This window comes from Macaca mulatta, chromosome 16 (genome assembly GCF_049350105.2).
Source record: "Macaca mulatta isolate MMU2019108-1 chromosome 16, T2T-MMU8v2.0, whole genome shotgun sequence".
NCBI classification, from domain to species: Eukaryota; Metazoa; Chordata; class Mammalia; order Primates; family Cercopithecidae; genus Macaca; species Macaca mulatta.
In genome coordinates, this window is record NC_133421.1 from 62,010,119 (window position 1) to 62,028,669 (window position 18,551).

An 18,551-nucleotide genomic window follows, 5' to 3' on the forward strand; every position below is an offset into this window, starting at 1 on the left:
TTGTAGGTTTTAGTTAGACCCCTTGGCAGCCTCTTCTTGCAGACAGGGCAGGGTAAAGGAGTAGCTCTCCATTGAAGAGCCAGGATTTCACATGGCAAGAAGAGAAGGGCCTTTGTGTGCAGTTGCTGCCCTGGTCCTAAAATGAGCAAAGCCTGGAATTCCCTAGGGGAAACAGCCCAGGAGTTAGAGTGAGAAAGGATGAGGAGATTGAAGGCGCTTCCGTCCCCTTGCCTGCCTTCTTCCCAACCCCTCCCTGACAAGGACAGGCCTCTTTCTCCCTTTCTACCGACCAGCCTGACCTCTCCCTTCAGCAGTTCTCTTCTGAGTGACAGACAAAGACAGAGCTGCAGACAATCGACTGAAGGAGGCCCCACAAAAGTTCCCTCCCAACCCACCATCCCCCCATACCCTCCCTAGAGGCCCTGAGCCAGCCGGGGCCAACGGGAGCTGTCACTCTAGTGGAGCTGCCTTCAGGTGACAGGCCTTCAGGAGGCAGGGTGACTAGGGCTGAGAAAGGCCTGAGATTTTTGGGATTCAGTCCGTGCCTCTTAGAAACCAGAGTTTCCCAGCCGGTTGCCTCTGAGAGAGGAAAGGGGGCAGAACAGTGGCCACTATTGCAGAAAGAAAAACCTGGTTCCACGATTTCTAGCTGTAGGATCTTGGCCAGTTGTCACTCCTCTCTGGGTTTCAGTTTTTTCATCCGTAAAATGAAGGATTGGTCCAGATCTCTAAAGGCCCTTGCAGCTCTAACGTGAGGATTCTTAGTGGCCTCGGGGAGAGAGCTCAGCCTGGCACATTTCTTCTCATTTGCTAATACGGCTCAGAACTTTCTGGCAAACATTGGAAGGAGGCTGGCATTTGGGATGCTGTGAGAATGTTTAAGCAAGCTTTCCCTGGCATTGATAACACTTCTGGAACATGTATGTTTCTACTTTACGTCACTCCAAAGGGTTCCTCCCCTTGAGCAAAATTATTTTTTACGCCAGCCACCTCAGGTTTCCTGTCTTGTGATTTAGGCTGGAAGGTGGAATCTGAACCCAGAATCTCATCTCCCTGCCCCAAATCTGCCTTCTTCCCTGCCAGCCTCACTCCCAACCTCTCTGTGCTCTCTTGCCTGTGGCTTCTGTTATTACCTGGTTTCTCCTAAAGCCAGGGATGTTTGGAAAGAGGGCTTATGCTTGGGATCTTATAGAGAAGCCTCACAGTCTCAGGGAAAGGACCTTCCTCCCCTAACAGAAAGACAGCCAGGTACCCCAAGGCCCTGAGGCATCACACTGCCCCTTGTTCATTACTAACCCGGAAGAGGGTTCGCAGTGCATCCCTTGCAAGGCTGCCAGCGGGGGTTTCATCTGAGACCATCTATAAAAAACCATCATCAGCCTGGAAGCATGGAAAGCATAGTGTGTGTGTGATGCGGAGGAGGTCAAATAACCATGGGCCTAATTCAGGCCAGGCCTGAGTGGCTGGAACACCAGACCTGTGCTTCTCCACTCTTCCCTTTAGTCTGAGAAACCACTGCGTTTAGCACAAGAAGCATGGCTTGGGCTGGTGCTCTGATGATTCCAGAAACCCTGCCCACCTCCAGTCTGTGCAGAAGAAATCATTCCCAGCACTTACAGAACGGGAATGGAAGAGTCTTGTCCAGATGGAAGGGGAACTATGGTTGCCTGCCTTACCTCTCTTGGGGACCTCAAGTGACCTGCCTCAACGTACCAAGGGGGAGGAGGAGGAGTCTTCAGGGGACAGTGCTGGGAGCTGGACTCCCGGGGTCCAGTGTTACCAGAGAAGGCCTGGGGACAGAGAACCTCTTGCGAACCGCACTGGGGCCAGTCCTTCCTAAACACAGGCTGAGTGTGGGGCGTCTCTCCCCCACTCTGCCTTCCTGGGCACCGTCAGGGATGCGCGGGCAGTTCTTAACGAGTCCCAAGGCTGTGGGAGCTGAAGGGGTAGTGGGCCGGGCGGAGGAGGGAGTGGGGAGGGGATCTGATTAGAATCCGGGCCGTATGGCGAACACTGCGGAGATGGAGGTAATCACTGAGCGGGCGAGACAGCGTGCTCGGCGACAGCAGGCGGCCCCGCCGTCGCCATGGCAACCGCGGCCTCCGGGGCGCGCGGCTAGGCGCAGCTCGGCGTCCGCGGCGGAACATCTGCTTTGCACCGGGCTGCTGGGAGCCAGGGGGCGCGGGCGCGGCTGCTCCCCCCACCCCGCGAAAAAGAAACAAATTAGGCCAACTGTCCAATAAGGGGCCGCAAATGTATTTATTAATGCGAGGGAAAGGTTGTTCCGGAGCGCAGTTTGATTAATGTTTGAGTCTTCAGCTTGTCAGTCTGGTTTTGTCTCCTGCAAAAGGGGAAAAGGGAGGGGTTGGGTGAGGGGCTGGTAGGGGAGTGGGGAGGAGAGAGACAACAAAGCGGGAGGGGATGTTAATAGCCAAATAGGCTCTTTTTCATGTTTCCCCCAGCCTGCCACCCTTGATGGATGGCTCAGACAGACACCAGAGCGCATCAGGGAGACGCAAGCCCCTCGGAGAGATGGCGGGATGGAAGAGAGGGGGCCGCTGGAGCCTGGCTGGGGTCGGTGGGGCGGGAACTCCCGAGGGCTGCCTGGAGAGGAATGGCCCCAGGAAATGGGCAACTCCTGGGGAAACCAGAGGAAAATTGCACTCATGTCCACAAGTCTCCTTTCCGCCCCCAGTTTGCCCCTCTGGGTCCTGGAGATAACACCGAGGTCGAAGAGTGAGGGGTCTCCATACCCTCTGGATACAGAAAGGGGCGAGAAGCTCTCCTCCGTGTGTTAGGGATGGGAGAAAGGAAGTAGGCAAAAGCCTAGGCTTCGAATTCTCCTTCCTCTCTCTTTCCTCCACCCTTCTCTTTTCTTTCCTCTCATCCTATGTCCTCTGCCATGTATCCTGTCTTCGCTTTTGCTCCGTCGTCCTTCCTTCCTCTTTGTCTCTTCTATTGTTTCTTCCCTCCATCTCCCCCATGCCAGTTGCTGACTGTGATAGGAACTGCCTTGCGAAGATGTCTTCTGTGACCAGTCTGAACACCTATAACGTTTTCTATTTTTCCGTCTCTAGAGTCATGGAGGAACTGAGAGCCCCCTTAGAGCCTCAAATTTGACCCAGTTTGTGAGAAAACGCAACCCCACCCCTTTTCTATCCTCCCCACCAAATCCTCAGCTCCAGCCCACTAGGAATGTGGAGTGGAAACTGAAAATTACAGATTTCTGGCCAGGCCTGGGATTCAGAAACACAAGAGAAGGTCTGTAAAACTTAGGCTGCTTTGAGGTTAGAAGCTTCCTCTTTACTATCCCTTGCCAAAAAAAAAAAAAAAGAAAAGAAAATAGAAAAGAAAAGAAATACCCCTTTAAAGCCTAAGCCAAATTCTAACATGACTATGCAGCTCATTTTACCTTCTTGTACAAGAAACAAGTGCATTTCTACATCTGAAGAACTTTGCAAGAGGGAAGTTATTGGACACCAAAAAACCCATTTGATGGCGGGGCACAGTGGCTCATGCCTATAATCCCAGCACTTTGGGCGGCCGAAGTGGATGGATCACTTGAGGTCAGGAGTTCAAGACCAGCCTGGCCAACATGGTGAAACCCCATCTCTACTAAAAATACAAAAAATTTTCCGAGTGTGGTGGCATGCACCTGTAATTCCAACTACTCGGGAGGCTGAGGTGGGAGAATTGGTGGAAACCAGGAGGCAGAGGTTGCAGTGAGCAGAGATGGTGCCACTGCACTCCAGCCTGGGTGACAGGGCGAGACCTCATCTAAAACAAACAAACAAAAAACCTGCTTGAGCAGATCAGAGCCCCACTTTCCACGGAAGATTTTTATTTATTATCATCAGCATCACAATTATTATATTTAATTATTATTTACAGTGTTGGGATGGAGGGATTATTCTCTTAAAATGTGATCATAGCACAGTGGTTAAGAGCAGTGGCTCTGGAATCAAACCATCTGGGTTGAATTCTGGTTTCTCTACCCACGAGCTGGATGACCATGGGCAAATTACTTAGCTCTCTCTAAGCCTCAGTTTCCTCATCAGTAAAATGGGATTATAGTCGTCCATAGATCACTGGGTTGTAGAAAGGGCAAATGACACAATCCATGTAAAGTGTATAGCATTGTATATAATGATTATTATGTGCCCAGTACACATTGACTGTTACTTGGTTATAGATCCTTTTCAAACACATCCCACGATCACCAGCACTGAATATGCATTGCACTCCAACTATGTACATGACAGTACATTAAATATAAGGTAGCAAGAGATATAAACATGATTTCTGCTCTCAAAAGTTTACAGTCTTTCTGATGAGAAACAGTAGATACATTAAAAATTACAAATCACCTGAGGAATCATATGCCAAATGCCAAATGAATAGTACAAATGCCAGAGGCTTTCAACGTTCACTCCAAGGGAGGGGTTGCAGGACTTGGAGCTAGGGGTCCCCTGCAAAAGGGGCCACAGAGCCTGGGTCTTTAAGGAAGTGAGGGATGGAAAGAAGTGAAGTGAAAAAGGGAATGGCAGGAACAAAGACTGTGAGGATGGCTTGCTTTTGGATGAATGAGTTTGGCTGCATCTAAAGAGGAAACTTGGGGCTGAGTAGGTGGCTTGTGCCTGTAGTTCCAGCTACTCCAGAGGCTGAGGCATGAGGATCACTTGAGTCCAGGAGTGTGTGACCAGGCTGGGCAACACAGCAAGACCTCATCTCTAAAAAAGATAAAAATAAAGTTTATCAGCCTGGGCAACACAGCGAGACCTGTCTCTACAAATAAAAAAATGGCCAGGCATGGTCATGGCTGCCTGTGGTCCCAGCTACTTGGGAGGCGGAGGTGGGAAGATGGCTTGAGCTCAGGCAGTCAAGGCTGGGAGCTGGGACAGTGCCACTGCACTCCAGCCGGGGAGACAGAGTGAGACCCTGTCTCAAAAATAAGTAAATAAAATAAAAATAAAGTGTAAACTTGATAAGAATCTTGAATACAGGGCTAGGCGCTGTGGCGCATGCCTGTAATCCCACCACTTTGGAAGGCCGAGTAGGGTGGATCACCTGAGATCAGGAGTTTGAGACCAGCCTAGCCAACATGGCAAAACCCCATCTCTACTAAAAACACAAAAATTAGCCAGGCATGGTGGTGCATGCTTGTAGTTCCAGCTAGTCAGGAGACTGAGGTAGGAGAATCGCTCGAACCCAGGAGGCGGAGGTTGCAGTGAGCTGAAATCGCGCCACTGCACTACAGCCTGGGTGACAGAGCGAGACTCCATCACAAAAAAAAAGAATCTTGAATACAGGACCCAGATACTTAGATTGTATATTGTATGCTTTAGGGAAGTGTGGAAGATTTTTGAACAGTAGTACCACACGTGTAAAAATATAGGTATATGTGTATATATATATGTGTGTGTGCGTGTGTGTGTGTATTTTTTTAAGGAAGGTTAATCTAGTGGTGGTGCATAAAATGAAATGGTATAAGAGAGACTTCAGATCAGGGAACCAGTAAAGGAGGGCTTGGGCCAGAATGAAGAGGAAATAATAAATTTGAGAAACATGAAAAAGTTTGATGATTAAATGGATGTTAGGAAGAGATGGAGAAGAACAGTGATAAGGCACTAAGCTCTAAGGCTTTGAACCTGGATGATTGGGAGAAAATCTACAAGAACAGGGTTTGGTCATCATTACCCTGAGTTCTGGTCGGAGCCCAAGTTGCCTGAGTTTAGCAGATCACTGTAAAGCCTGCTGCCACATGATTGTTGATGTGTTTTCACATTTATTGGGTATCTATTATGGTGTGGGTATGGTAGGAAGTTAGTTATCCATCCTCCATCAGTCTGACATGTGTTTTGAGTAGTTGGAAATTGGTTACCCTGTACATCTTCCATTGCCTACCTGCCTCCGTCATAAATGATCTTAGAGGCTAAAGGTTCATCCTATGGAAAGCATAAATAACCCTTTGGGGGCTAAACTTAAGGCTCAGCTCCACCCACCCAATAATTTAGCAAATGAACCAAGAAGAACGTGCCTATCACATAGGTCCTGTCCTCTGAGACCTTAAGCTGAAAGAGGGTCTGATGTTTGACTACCAAGTAATGAAGCAAATTTATAGGCAAATGCCTTAGGAGTCATTCCTCTCTATTTGAGGATAATCCCTTCAAAGTCATCTCACCAGGAGGCTGCACTTATTCCAAATGCTTCCATTGCTTGAAACATTTGGGAAGGCTCCATGGGAATTATCTTCAGAGTCTTCAGCACATTTGTGTTGCTTTCCTCAAATGAACCAGATCCTTATCCTTGGAAGGTGGTGGGATGGTTTGAATGTTTTTCTGTGGTTGCCATTTTCCAAAAAAGTTTTGAAACTGCTTTTAACAATGGCAAAGTGTTGAAATAGAATTATAGTCTCCTACTAAGAAGTCATGACAACTGAATGCCATCTATGATCCTGGATTGGATCCTGGACTGGCGGTAGAGAGAGTCTGACGATGGGAATGGTCATAAAGGACATTAGTGGGAAAAATGGATGGACATTGAATATGCGCTGTACGGTAGATGGTAGTCTCATAACAATGTTAAATTTATTGATTTTGATCATGATACTGAGGTTGTTTGTGTAAGAGAATGCCTTTGTTCTTAGGAAACACATTCTCAAATATTTAGGAGTAAAGGGACAGGATGTCTCCAATGTACTCTCCAAAAGTTCCAAAAAAATGCATATGTAAATATTTAGATAGACAAGGATGAAATGAATGGAGCAAAATGTAAAACAGTTGATGAATCTGGGTAAAGGGCATATGGGAGTTCTTTGTACTATTTTTGACATTTTTTTATAAGTCTGAAATTTTTCAAAATAAAAAGTTACCAAAAAACCAACTATGTAGCCTCCATCTGAAGGAGAGAGATTCATTTAGATGTTGATTTTTTCAAAATGGTCCTCTTAGGAGGCACTGTACTCTTCAACACTTTATCGGGATTAGGTGAAAATATGAAAGACAAGCTCATCAGCTCTGTGGATGATACAGAGCTAAAAAAGAGTTAATGTTTTGGGTGACAGGCTAAGGATTTAATAAGATCTTGGCAGGATGGGAACAGTGGCCCAAACTGAACACAGTTTAACATAATGTATGCTCCATCGGTGTTAAATTGAGTTGAATGAGGTGAAATATAAAAGGATTAAATGATGTTTTATACTTGTCACCAAAAGAGTTAATTCAGTAGGAATGAGGAAGACATGGCCTAAGAGTGACATATACTAAAAACAGTAAGTTTAGTTGCCTGCAACCTCAATATGCTGATATGATAGAGAAGCTACTATGGGCCAGGTGTGGTGGCTCACACCTGTAATCCCAGCACTTTGGGAGGCTGAGACGGGCGGATCACATAAGGCCAGGAGTTCGAACCAGCCTGGCCAACATGATGAAACCCTGTCTCTACTAAAAGTACAAAAATTAGCTGGATGTGGTGGCGTAATCCCAGCTACTGGGAGGCTGAGGCACAAGAATCTCTTGAATCCGGTAGGTGGAGGTTGCAGTGAGCTGAGATTGTGACCCTGCACTCCAGCTTGGGAGACAGAGCAAAACTCTAAACAAACAAACAAACAAAACTGCTGTGATCTGCATCTGCTGTAAAAAATTATAGATTCTGAGCTTCATTAATAAAATACAGTCTTTAGAACAAGGGAGGTGATGGTCTTTCTTTATCCTGTGCCCTTGGGAATTAATCTTTAGGTCTGGGGCACTATTTATAAAGAAAGGCATTGCTAATGAAAAGGCCTATGGGATATATAAACAATAGTGAGATTTTGAAAGGAGAGCACTTGAGGAATAGGTGAAGGAATAAGGAATGTTTAAACTCTCGGGGATTCCTATTGGCTGCCTTCTAGACATTTGATTGGCATCTGAACTGGGGAGGAAGATTTACATATTCTTCATCAATTCACACAATGATAAAAGGACAGAAGGAGGTGAATTACAGGGAAATAGTTCCTGGTTTAGTATGAGAAAGAATTTTCTAAACATTAAAAGTCTGAAAATAGAAAGGCGTTACGTAGTGAGGTAATAAGTTCTCTGTGGCTGGAAGTATCCAAAGAAGACTATTATGAGGACTACTATAATAAGAATTCTTGCAACAGGAAGGACCCTAGGTGAGGTAGACTGCTGGTCTGTTGAACTCTAAAATTCTAGGTAATTACATGTCTATTTAGAGAAAATAAAAATAAAAAAATAAACACCTACCAGCCTCTTTTCTCTGTGGTCTTTATTATATAATGTTTACAAAAACTGCCCACACACTCACTGATTGTATAAAGCTTGGGAAGCCTGTACTGGGAGCTTCTTCATTTTGTATTCCTTGCTTCCCTACCCCATCTCTTTTCCAACCTTCCATCCTGCCCCTTGGTTGCCTCTGTCCAGAACTTTCCGTGTCCGCGTGCAGGATGGGACTTCTTGAGAGATTTGTAATATTGAAAATTCTGCCAGGCACAGTCACTCACGCTTGTAATCCCAGTACTTTGGGAGGCCAGGGCGGGCGGATCACTTGACACAAGAAGTTCGAGACCAGCCTGTCCAACATGATGAAATGCTGTCTCTACTAAAAATACAAAAATTAACTAGGCATGGTAGCACATGCTTATAATTCCAGCTACTTGGGAGGCTGAGACATGAGAATTGCTTGAACTCAGGAGGTGAAGTGAGCTGAGATTGTGCCACCACACTCCGGCCTGGGCAACAGGGTGAGACTCTGTCTCAACAACAACAACAACAACAAAAACAAAAAAAGAGGCCGGATGCAGTGGTTCATGCCAAAAACAGAAGAAGAAAAAAAAAAGAGGATGGATGCAGTGGTTCATGCCTGTATGCCTGTAATCCCAGCACTTTGGAAGGCCAAGGCGGGTGGATCACTTGAGGTCAGGAGTTCGAGACCAGCCTGGCCAACATGGTGAAACCCTGTCTCTATCCAAAATACAAAAGTTAGCTGGGCATGGTGGCACATGTCTGTAATCCCAGCTCCTTGGGAGACTGAGGCAGGAGAATCGCTTGAACCTGAGAGGCAGAGGTTGCAGTGAACTGAGATGGCGCCACTGCACTCCAGCCTGGGCGACAGGGGGAGACTCCATCTCAAAAACGAAAACAGGACAAAAAACAAAAAACAAAAACAACAAAAAAAGAAAAGTCTGGGTATTGTGCCAGTCTTCTTAGCGAGGCTGACTCTGCCCCATAGCTGACTGGCATTTGTTCTCAGAGCACAGGTTCTACATTTGAGGAATTTCGCTGGAATCCCAGCACTCTTGCTTAGTGTGGCAGAAGGCGAGGCGAAGGTGTGAGGTAGTGGAATATGTGGGTTCTCGACCCCAAGCGGAGCAAACCCCTGAGGATGGACTGCACATCTCAAGAGCAAAGGAAGGTAGAAAACAGAGATCAGAGACAGCTTCTCTTCTCTCCTGCAGCCTTTCCCCAAGTTCTTTTCTGTTTTAATCACAGGAAGAATGATTAGTCAGCCGAGGAAGGACGGGGGAAGAAAGCAGATGAGTTTTATCTGGCTGGGGTCTGCCTGAGCCGCAGCCATGTGACTACCTGGCTGACCTGGGGTCTCCATCACGTCCTTGCCTGTCCACAAGACGGATCAGCCTGCCCTTCTCTGCAGCACCCACCCCCCCTTCCAGGAGAGGGTTGCTAGGATAATTATAGCCTACTTGTTTCTCTCTCTCCCTCTCTCTTATTTCTGTAGGTCCTGGACATTTTTTACTTTCTCAGAGGATTGGAGAACTTCTTCAACACTGTAGTAAACTAGAATCTGAAAGGTTCCTTCCAGCAGAATGAGGAGGTTAAATTCTCAGAAACCATTTCCATTTTTTACCTTCTCTACCCACCTCCCTCCAGTGTTAACTGGGAACCTATTGCTTTGCCCTTCATTTCAACAACACAGAGCCTTTCCCCAAATATTCAGGCCTCTCTGTTATCCATAAAACTGCTCCCCTCGACCCGCTGGGCTCAAGTGACCCACCCACCTCAGGCTCCTGAGTAGCTGGGACTACAGGCATGCCCCATTTCTGGCTAATTGTTATATTTTTTGCAGAGACGGGGGTCTCATCATGTTGCCCAGTCTGGTCTCGAATTCCTGGGCTCAAGCTGTCTGCCCACCTTCGCCTCCCAAAATGCTGGGATTACAGGTGTGAGCTACTGTGCCCAGCCTCAGGTATCTCATTCAGTATTGAAGGAAACAGACCTGGCTTTGAATCCTGGTTCTATCAGTTGCAAACTCTGATCTTGGGCAAGTGGCAAAATCTCTGAGAGGATCTATTATTCCACTTGTGAAATGAGAATAATTATACCAATTCACAGAATTTTTGTAAAAATTCAACAAAATAATGCATGCAAAGCTCTTAGCCAGTGACTGGCAAAGTACGTGCTCAAAAGATGGCAACCATTGCTCCTAGGGCTCACCTTCGTTTGTGCCAAGTGGATGAAGCAAAAGGAGATGGCAGGGGTCAAGGGAAGCATACCAGAAAGGAGGCTCACAGAAGAGACACTGAAAGGGCTGGATTTGGTTAATGCAGGATGGAGGGTGGAGAAGGAGGAAGCAGATGGGGAGAAGGAAAGGGGAAGGAAAAGCATTCATTGGAGACTGGCCTGGCAGAGAAAGAGAGAAAGTTGGGATGCACAGAACAAGACAGAACACGGGAAAGGGATGGACAAACAGCAGATGGGAGAGGACGACAGAATGACAAAGACCAGGGGGAAACCCAGCTGGTGTGAAGCAGACAAGAGGTGCTGGAGAAGACAGAAGGAAAAGAGAAAACCAAGGGGTGGGGAGATGGTGTCAAAATGAGACAGGGAAGTAGGGGCAGGACAGACAGACTGAGAGCGAGTTGGGAAAGCACAAGACGGACAGACAGATGGCAGAGACAAGAGGGTGCCCTGGGTTGCCTGCTTTCTGCTGTGTTTACCAGCTAATTGAGTTAAATTGTTGTCAGAGATGTAATTAAAGGGTAGAGAGAGCTCTCTGGCAGGCCCGAAACAGATGGAGGGGGCTTTAATTGGTAATTAAATTCTTCCCTGGCAGCTGAGGAAGGAGCTTGTGCTTCAGCCTCACAAGGCCACGGGTGGCCTTCCCCCCACTCCTGGCCCCTCTCAGGGGCTCTTTGGGGAGGGGGCTGGGCCCTGCGCACCAGCAGCCTGGCAGGCGGCGAGGCCTGGTAACTGCAGAAGAATGAATGCCAAAGCGACCCTTCTTCCCTGCTGAGTCTGGCTCAGCTCCCATGAGCGAATCCAAGCACACCCACCCCCTGCCTGCCCCTTCTCGACCTCCCCACCCTCACCCACCAAACTAGCACTGACCGATGAATTCCTACGTGGCCCCCATTGCTTCACTTGGGATCCCAGGGAAGAATAGTGGGACTCTGGCCCTGCAGCCTGATCAGTTTGGGAAGAGTTAGTTGGTTTAGTCAGGGACCCAGGCAGACCCATCTGTTGGCAAGGCTCCCACGAGCCTGTCAGCATCTGCCCCCCTCCCCCTTCCAGGAAACATTGTGCAGAGATTCTATTCCGCCTGGCACATCACTGTCTGGCACTAACTCTGCTTCCATCCTTCTCCGCCCCCTGTCCTCACCCCCACAGCAGCAAATAAGACAGGGATGGGATCAGTCACCCTGATGGGCGGATAGATTGGTTAGATGCTCTAAGATGTGGGCATTTAGACTCATCAGCTTTCAATTCCAAATCTCAGTTTGACCTGCATTTCATTGGAGAAGGACCCATGGGATGGCAGTTTTCCCCGAAACCCACAAATTCTAGACATGATCCATTTCAAAGAAAGAGATAAGTAAAGAGAGAGCACAGAGGCAAGGCTTTTTAAAAGAAGGCTGAAAGGGAAGTCAGGCAGAAAGAAAACCCAGGGCAGACATTGTGAGATTATTGTAAAATGCATGGCTGACTATGAGTCAGCAATACAGTGCTGTTCTTACAAAAGCAAACTGCATGCCGGATGCATAAATAAGGAACCTGGGGGTCATTCTCATCATATCTCAGCTGATCAGACAAAAGTTCTTTGTCTTGCTCGGGACTCCAGGGAGCCTAGAGAGTCACAGGCGAGTTTCGAGGGGTTTCTAGGGAGAACTGTAGAAATGACAGAAGGATTTGTGAGGCACAGTGCCTGACTGTATGAATTTTCCCTCAGTTTGTCAAGCATTCTCTATTTTTTTGCCTTCAGCCGCACATATGCTGGTCTTTCTGCCAGGATCTTTGCTCCCCACCCTCCCTTCCACATCCTTGGACTAACTGCTACTTATCCTAAGGCTGCAAGCTAGCCCTCCTTTCCTTCTTTCCCGTCCCTCCCTCCCTCCCATCCACCCACCCTCCCTCCCTCCCTCCCTCCCTCCCTTCCTCCCTCCTTTCCTTCTTTCCTTCCTTCCTTCCTTCCTTCCTTCCTTCCTTCCTTCCTTCCTTCCTTCCTTCCTTCCAACTGAGTCTCGCTCTCTTGCTACATGCTTGAAAGCAGTGGTAAAAACACCACTCACTGCACCCTCCACCTCCTGAGCTAAAGCAATTCTCTTGCCTCAGCCTCCTGAGTAGCTGGGATTACAGGTGCACGCCACCACCCCCAGCTATTTATTTTATTTTAGTTTTTGTAGAGATGGGGTTTTGTAGAGATGGGGTTTTGCTATGTTGCCTACATTGGTCTCAAATCCCTGGGCTCAAGATATGCCCCTGCCTTGGCCTCCCAGAGTGCTGGGATTACAGGCATGAGCCACCATACCCGACCCTTCATTTCTTCAGGAGGCTTTCCCCCATCCCATCTTACCATCCCAACATCTGCCCTAGCCTGACATCACAACATGCTATTTTATTTTTTTATTATTATTTTTTAGAGATGGGGTCTCGCTCTGTCACCCAGGCTGGAGTGCAGTGGTGTAATCAAGGCTCAATGAAGCACCTTGACCTCCTCCCAGGCTCAAGCAATCCTCCCACCTCAGCCTCTCAAGTAGCTGGGACCACAGGCAAGTGTTACCATACCTGGCTAATTTTTTTTTTTTTTTTTTTTTTTTTTTGAGACGGAGTCTCGCTCTGTCGCCCAGGCTGGAGTGCAGTGGCACAATCTCCACTCACCGCAGGCTCCGCCTCCCAGGTTCACGCCACTCTCCTGCCTCAGCCTCCCGAGTAGCTGAGACTACAGGCGCCTGCCACCGCGCCCAGCTAATTTTTTGTATTTTTAGTAGAGACAGGGTTTCAGTGTTAGCCAGGATGATCTCGATCTCCTGACCTCGTGATCCGCCCATCTTGGCCTCCCAAAGTGCTGGGATTACAGGCGTGAGCCACCGCGCCCGGCCATTTTTTAAATTTTTTGTAGAGATAGGGTCTCATTATGTTGCCCAGGCTGGTCTCAAACTCCTGACTTCAAGCAATTCTCCTGCCTTGGCTTCCCAAAGTATTGGGATTATAGGCATGAGCCACCATACCTGGCCAACATTGCAAATTTAACTGTCTGACTCCCTGCAAAGGCCAAGGATAGTGTCCATTTTACTCATCTCCCCAACAGCTACTAAAGGACCTAGCAAGTAGGAGGTGCTGAATTAATTTTTATTGAATGAAGAAATAAACCCAGAACATTCAAGGTGAAGAAAGCAAACTCTGAAAGTCATCAGTGAAGTTATTATACAGAAGAGAGGCCTAGAAATGCAGCCAAGATTTAGGTTAGCTGTAGGAAAGAACTCTTTTTTTTTTCATCTTTCCCTGTTGGCTAAGGGAAAATGAGGAAATCTCTTTTAGAAACAGAAAGAAGACAAAGTCTTATGACTGGTCAACTGGTGGTAGCATTCACCGTCCGCTGTGGGAGGTCAGGAGAGAGTGTGCTGGTTCCCAAACACCAGACCCATCCCCCACAGGAGATTTTTAATAATCAGTATGTCTAGAGGCAGGGGTAAGAAACTGTACTTTTTATTTTATTTTATTTTACTTATTTATTTTTTCGAGACGGAGTCTCGCTCTGTTGCCCAGGCTGGAGTGCAGTGGCATGATCTCGGCTCACTGGGTTCACGCCATTCTTCTGCCTCAGCCTCCAGAGTAACTGGTGCCCACCACCACACCTGGCTAGTTTTTTTGTATTTTTAGTAGAGACGGGGTTTCACGGTGTTAGCCAGGATGGTGTCGATCTCCTGACCTTGCGATCCGCTTGCCTTGGCCTCCCACAGTGCTGGGATTACAGGCGTGAGCCACCGCGCCTGTTCTAGAAATTGTACTTTTTAAATCGTCCCAGGTAACAACAATTCTGATGATTGGCAGATAGAAATCACTAGATTAAATGCCAGGTTTCTTTCGGCTACAAACATTTGTTTTTCCTCTCCTTTTCTTTTGCTTGCTGGCATTTTTTCCCACCAGCTAGAAAAAATCAGCCCAGCTGATTCTACTAGGCTAGAAAGATAGCAAGCTTGGGAATATGGAAATCTTCACAGAACCTTGGCAAAAATAGAGGCGAAACATGCTTGTGAAGTGGGCCGTTCCACTGCATGCACAATGCAGGCTCCGTGTCCCCCCTACCGTCCCCATCATAAAGATCAGACTGAAACACGATTTTAAGCCTGGTTCAGTAGCCCCATTCTATAAAACGGTACAGAAATACAAAAAATGTCATGGTCAGGAACTGCTGGAGCTATGGGTTGAGCCCTGCATCTGAACGCCGGCCTCCACTTCCTGGTTAGCATCCTCCCCATCACATAAATTGACGAAGCTTATTTGGCTCCAGCTCTCCCTGGATTCATTCATTCATTCAGCATTCATTCTCCTGCAGTACCTGAATGGATTCAAATGTCATACCATTTCCCGTCACCCAGCGGGGCAGGGGCACAGTTGTGGGGAGATGGGTGACATTCCCTCCCCTAAAGCCATCCTCCTGCCACCCACTGAGAGATCCCCTAATGAGAGACTGCTCTGGAGGGTGCCACTGCCTGCTGAGGCCACCAGAAGGCCTTGGGACCTGCAGCGTTAAGCAACTCCAGAGCTGCTTCCTGGATCATCAAAGCTGACTTGCCCACACAGCCAAGGCTCAATTAGCTAAATACAGTCATAAAACCTAAGCCTTATCATTGTTCGTCATTCTTCCTCCTGCTTCAGCTTTTGTGGCCTGTTACTTAGACTCACAGGATTGACAGCTGGGACAAATCTCAGACTTCAAGTCCTGGGTTTTGGCAAAGCTTGGTGTGTGTGAGGGGAGTGGGGAACCCCTGTTTCAACCAACCAAAGCAGTTCTGTTTATGTGGGGGTTTTTTTGTTTTGTTTTGTTTTGTTTTGGAGACAGAGTCTCACACTGTCACCCAGGCTGGAGTGCAATGGCAAGATCTCTGCTCACTGCCACCTCCATCTCCCGGGTTCAAGCGATTCTCCTGCCTCAGCCTCCTGGGTAGCTGGGATTACAGGCATGCACCACCACGCCCAGCTAATTTTTGTATTTTTTAGTAGAGATGGGGTTTCACCATGTTGGCCAGGCTGGTCTCGAGCTGCTGACCTCAGGGGATCTGCCCACCTCAGTTTCCCAAAGTGCTGGGATTACAGGCGTGAGCCACCGTGATCAGCTTGTTTATGGGTTTTTATATAACATGTTGGAGTTCTGGCCAGTGTTTTGCTGCTAAAAGTTTACTAGCGGCTCTCACTTGGAGTGCTGAAGCCCTGATTTGTAGCATTTTCTTATTTCTGTGGTGTAAATATTTCCACCAAAGCCCATTTCAAGCCACCAACTGGAAATCCCAGTGCAAAGTCGGGAAATGCACATAATTGGCTTTTAGGAGCCAGTGCAAGCCAGCTTCAGCATGGCACTGGTTCTGGTCTTTTTTACTTTTTTAATGACAAAATCTTGCTCTGTCACCCAGGCTGGAGGAGGGCAGTGGCATGATCTCAGTTCACTGCAACCTCTGCCTCCCAAACTCAAGCCATCCTTCCGCCTCAGGCTCCCGAGTAACTGGGACTACAGGAGTACAACACCACGCCCAGCTAATTTTTGTATTTTTAGTAGAGACAGCATTTCACCATGTTGCCCAGGCTAGTGTTGAACTCCTAAGCTCAAGCGATCCTCCAACCTCAGCCTCCCAAAGTGGTGAGGTCACTGGCATAAGCCACCGTTGCCCAGCCTGGTCCTTCTTTTTAAAAAGAAGTGTGGGCAGGGCGTGGTGGCTCATGCCTGTAATCTCAGCATTTTAGGAGGCTGAGGCAGGTGGATCACCTGAGGTCAGGAGTTCGAGACCAGGCTGGCCAACATGGTGAAACCCCATCTCTACTAAAAATACATTTAAAAAATTAGCCAGGCATAGTGGTGGGCACCTGTAATCAGCTACTTGGGAGGCTGAGACAGGAGAATTGCTTGAACCTGGGAGGCAGAGGTTACAGTAAGCTGAGATTGCACTACTGCACTCCATCCAGCCTGGGGAATGGAGTGAGACTGTCTCAAAAAGAAAAAGGTGTGAAGACTTTTCTATTACTACCTTTTAAAGATGAGACAGCTGAGGCCTAGAAAGATTAATTGTTGCTGAGAGCCACACAGCTTACTAGGACCAGATTCCAAAGTCCCTGATCCCCGAACCACCAGATGCCACACTCCACAATCCAACTCAGCTGGACTGTCATAGGCAGGGAGGAGAGGAGACAGACATCACCACAGCAGCATCAAGGCAGGAGCGCAGGGGGCGATCGACAGTGGCCAATGTCAAAATAAGTGGCCAAAGGGTCTCGCAGCCAAACTTTGCTGGGCAAAACCAAACCAAACCCAAATAAACCCCTCAAACTTGAAGAGTCCTATTTTGAACCAACCCTGTTCATGACCTCAGGGAGTAAATTATTTCCCATTCTGACTTGGATGAAATAAGAAGCCTCCTCACCCCTCTTCCCCCAAGTCTCTCTCCCAAACCTACAAAAAGTCCTTGGGCAATGCACTGTATGTGGGTTGAGGGGGTGGGGGAAGAAGTGAGAAAGAATAACCCCTTTTAGACAAGTCCAGGAATACTTATTTCAGCAGCTGTTATATTTTCTTCCCGGATAAGAAGCAAGAAGGGAGCACGGTGCAGTGCTGAGTGGAGGCCGGGGTCTCCTAGAGCCCTGGTTTCTTGCTCTGGCTCTTCTACTCATTTGGGTGGATCTCTTCCCCTCTCTGGACATCAACCTCCCCATCTGTACAATGAAAGTCTAGAACTGATGCTTTCCAGCATCTTATTTATTTATTTATTGAGACAGAGTTTCGCTCTTGTTGCCCAGGCTGGAGTGCAATGGCACGATCTCAGCTCACTGCAACCTCCCCCTTCTGGGTTCAAGCCATTCTCCTGCCTCAGCCTCCCGAGTAGCTGGGGTTACAGCAGCCTGCCACCACACCTGGCTAATTTTTTGTACTTTTAGCAGAGACAGGGTTTCACTATGTTTGCCGGGCTGGTCTTGAACTCCTGACTTCAGGCAACCCCCCTGCCTCAGCCTCCCAGAGTGTTGGGATTACAGGCATGAGCCACCGCACCCGGCCCAGCATCTCTTTCTTTTAAAATGCCATGAATCACCATGGGGGGAAATGGTAGGGAGACCACCCAGTAACGCAATAATGTTTCTTCCCCAACCCTTGCATCCCACTCTTTCACCAGCTTCAACAAAGGCCCTTTTCTTGCACCTCTGAAGATGCTCCTCACTCCATAGACACCCCACAAAGGCCCCTCCCTCCAGTTTCTCTGATGTCTCCCAGGACTGACTGGGGCTGCCCCAGCCTGGCATCTGGTCTCCTGTGTCCTAGTCATTCTTTGTGTCCATGTTTCTTCCCTAGGAGCTGGGGTCACCGTGCTAAGGAGGAGGAATGAGAAGTGGGGGTCATCTGTTTTCCATAGCCTCTGCCCATCTACCCCCCAGTCTGGTTTGCCAGAAGAGGGGAAGGAGGGGAGGGGTGGGTAGTAAAAGAACCCTGTGACCCGCCCCGCAAGCCTGTCCTGCAGCTTCTCACCCGACTCTCTTCTCCTCCAGAAGGAAAATGGGTCACGCTCCACAAGGGCCTGTTATTGCCAACCTGGCCCTGCTGTTGCCTGATAGAGCCCAGCCCTCCCCCGCCAGATCTCATTAAGGGGTCGCTGCTTATGCTCCCCAGCCGCCCCCCATCCATCTTTGGCCATGGATGACAGACTGGGCCCGGAGGCTGATGTCCGGCAGGTGACAGGGTTAATGGCAGAAGAGGGCAGAGGGCAGAGGCCAGCCAACTCACAGTGGCAGGAGGGCAGTCTGGGAGGCCCTAGGTCCACTCCAGTCGGGCAGCCCCTCAAATTACAGCACCTGGGGGAGAGATGAGGCCCAGACCCCTCCATCCCCAGGGGAGCAAGGTGGACAGTATCAGCCATCTTGGGAGCAGATGGTGGGAGGAGAGAATGTTAGCCTGGGAAGAAGAGGAGTGGAGACACTTAGAAGCGGAAGAAGAGCTGGAAAGAAGAGGGGGAAATTTCTATATTTGTGGGCTCAGTGAAAACATTGCTTCTTGGATGCCTGGATGCTCTTTGGCAAGAAGCACACATTGTGCAGACGTGTATGAAGTCAGGTGAGTGT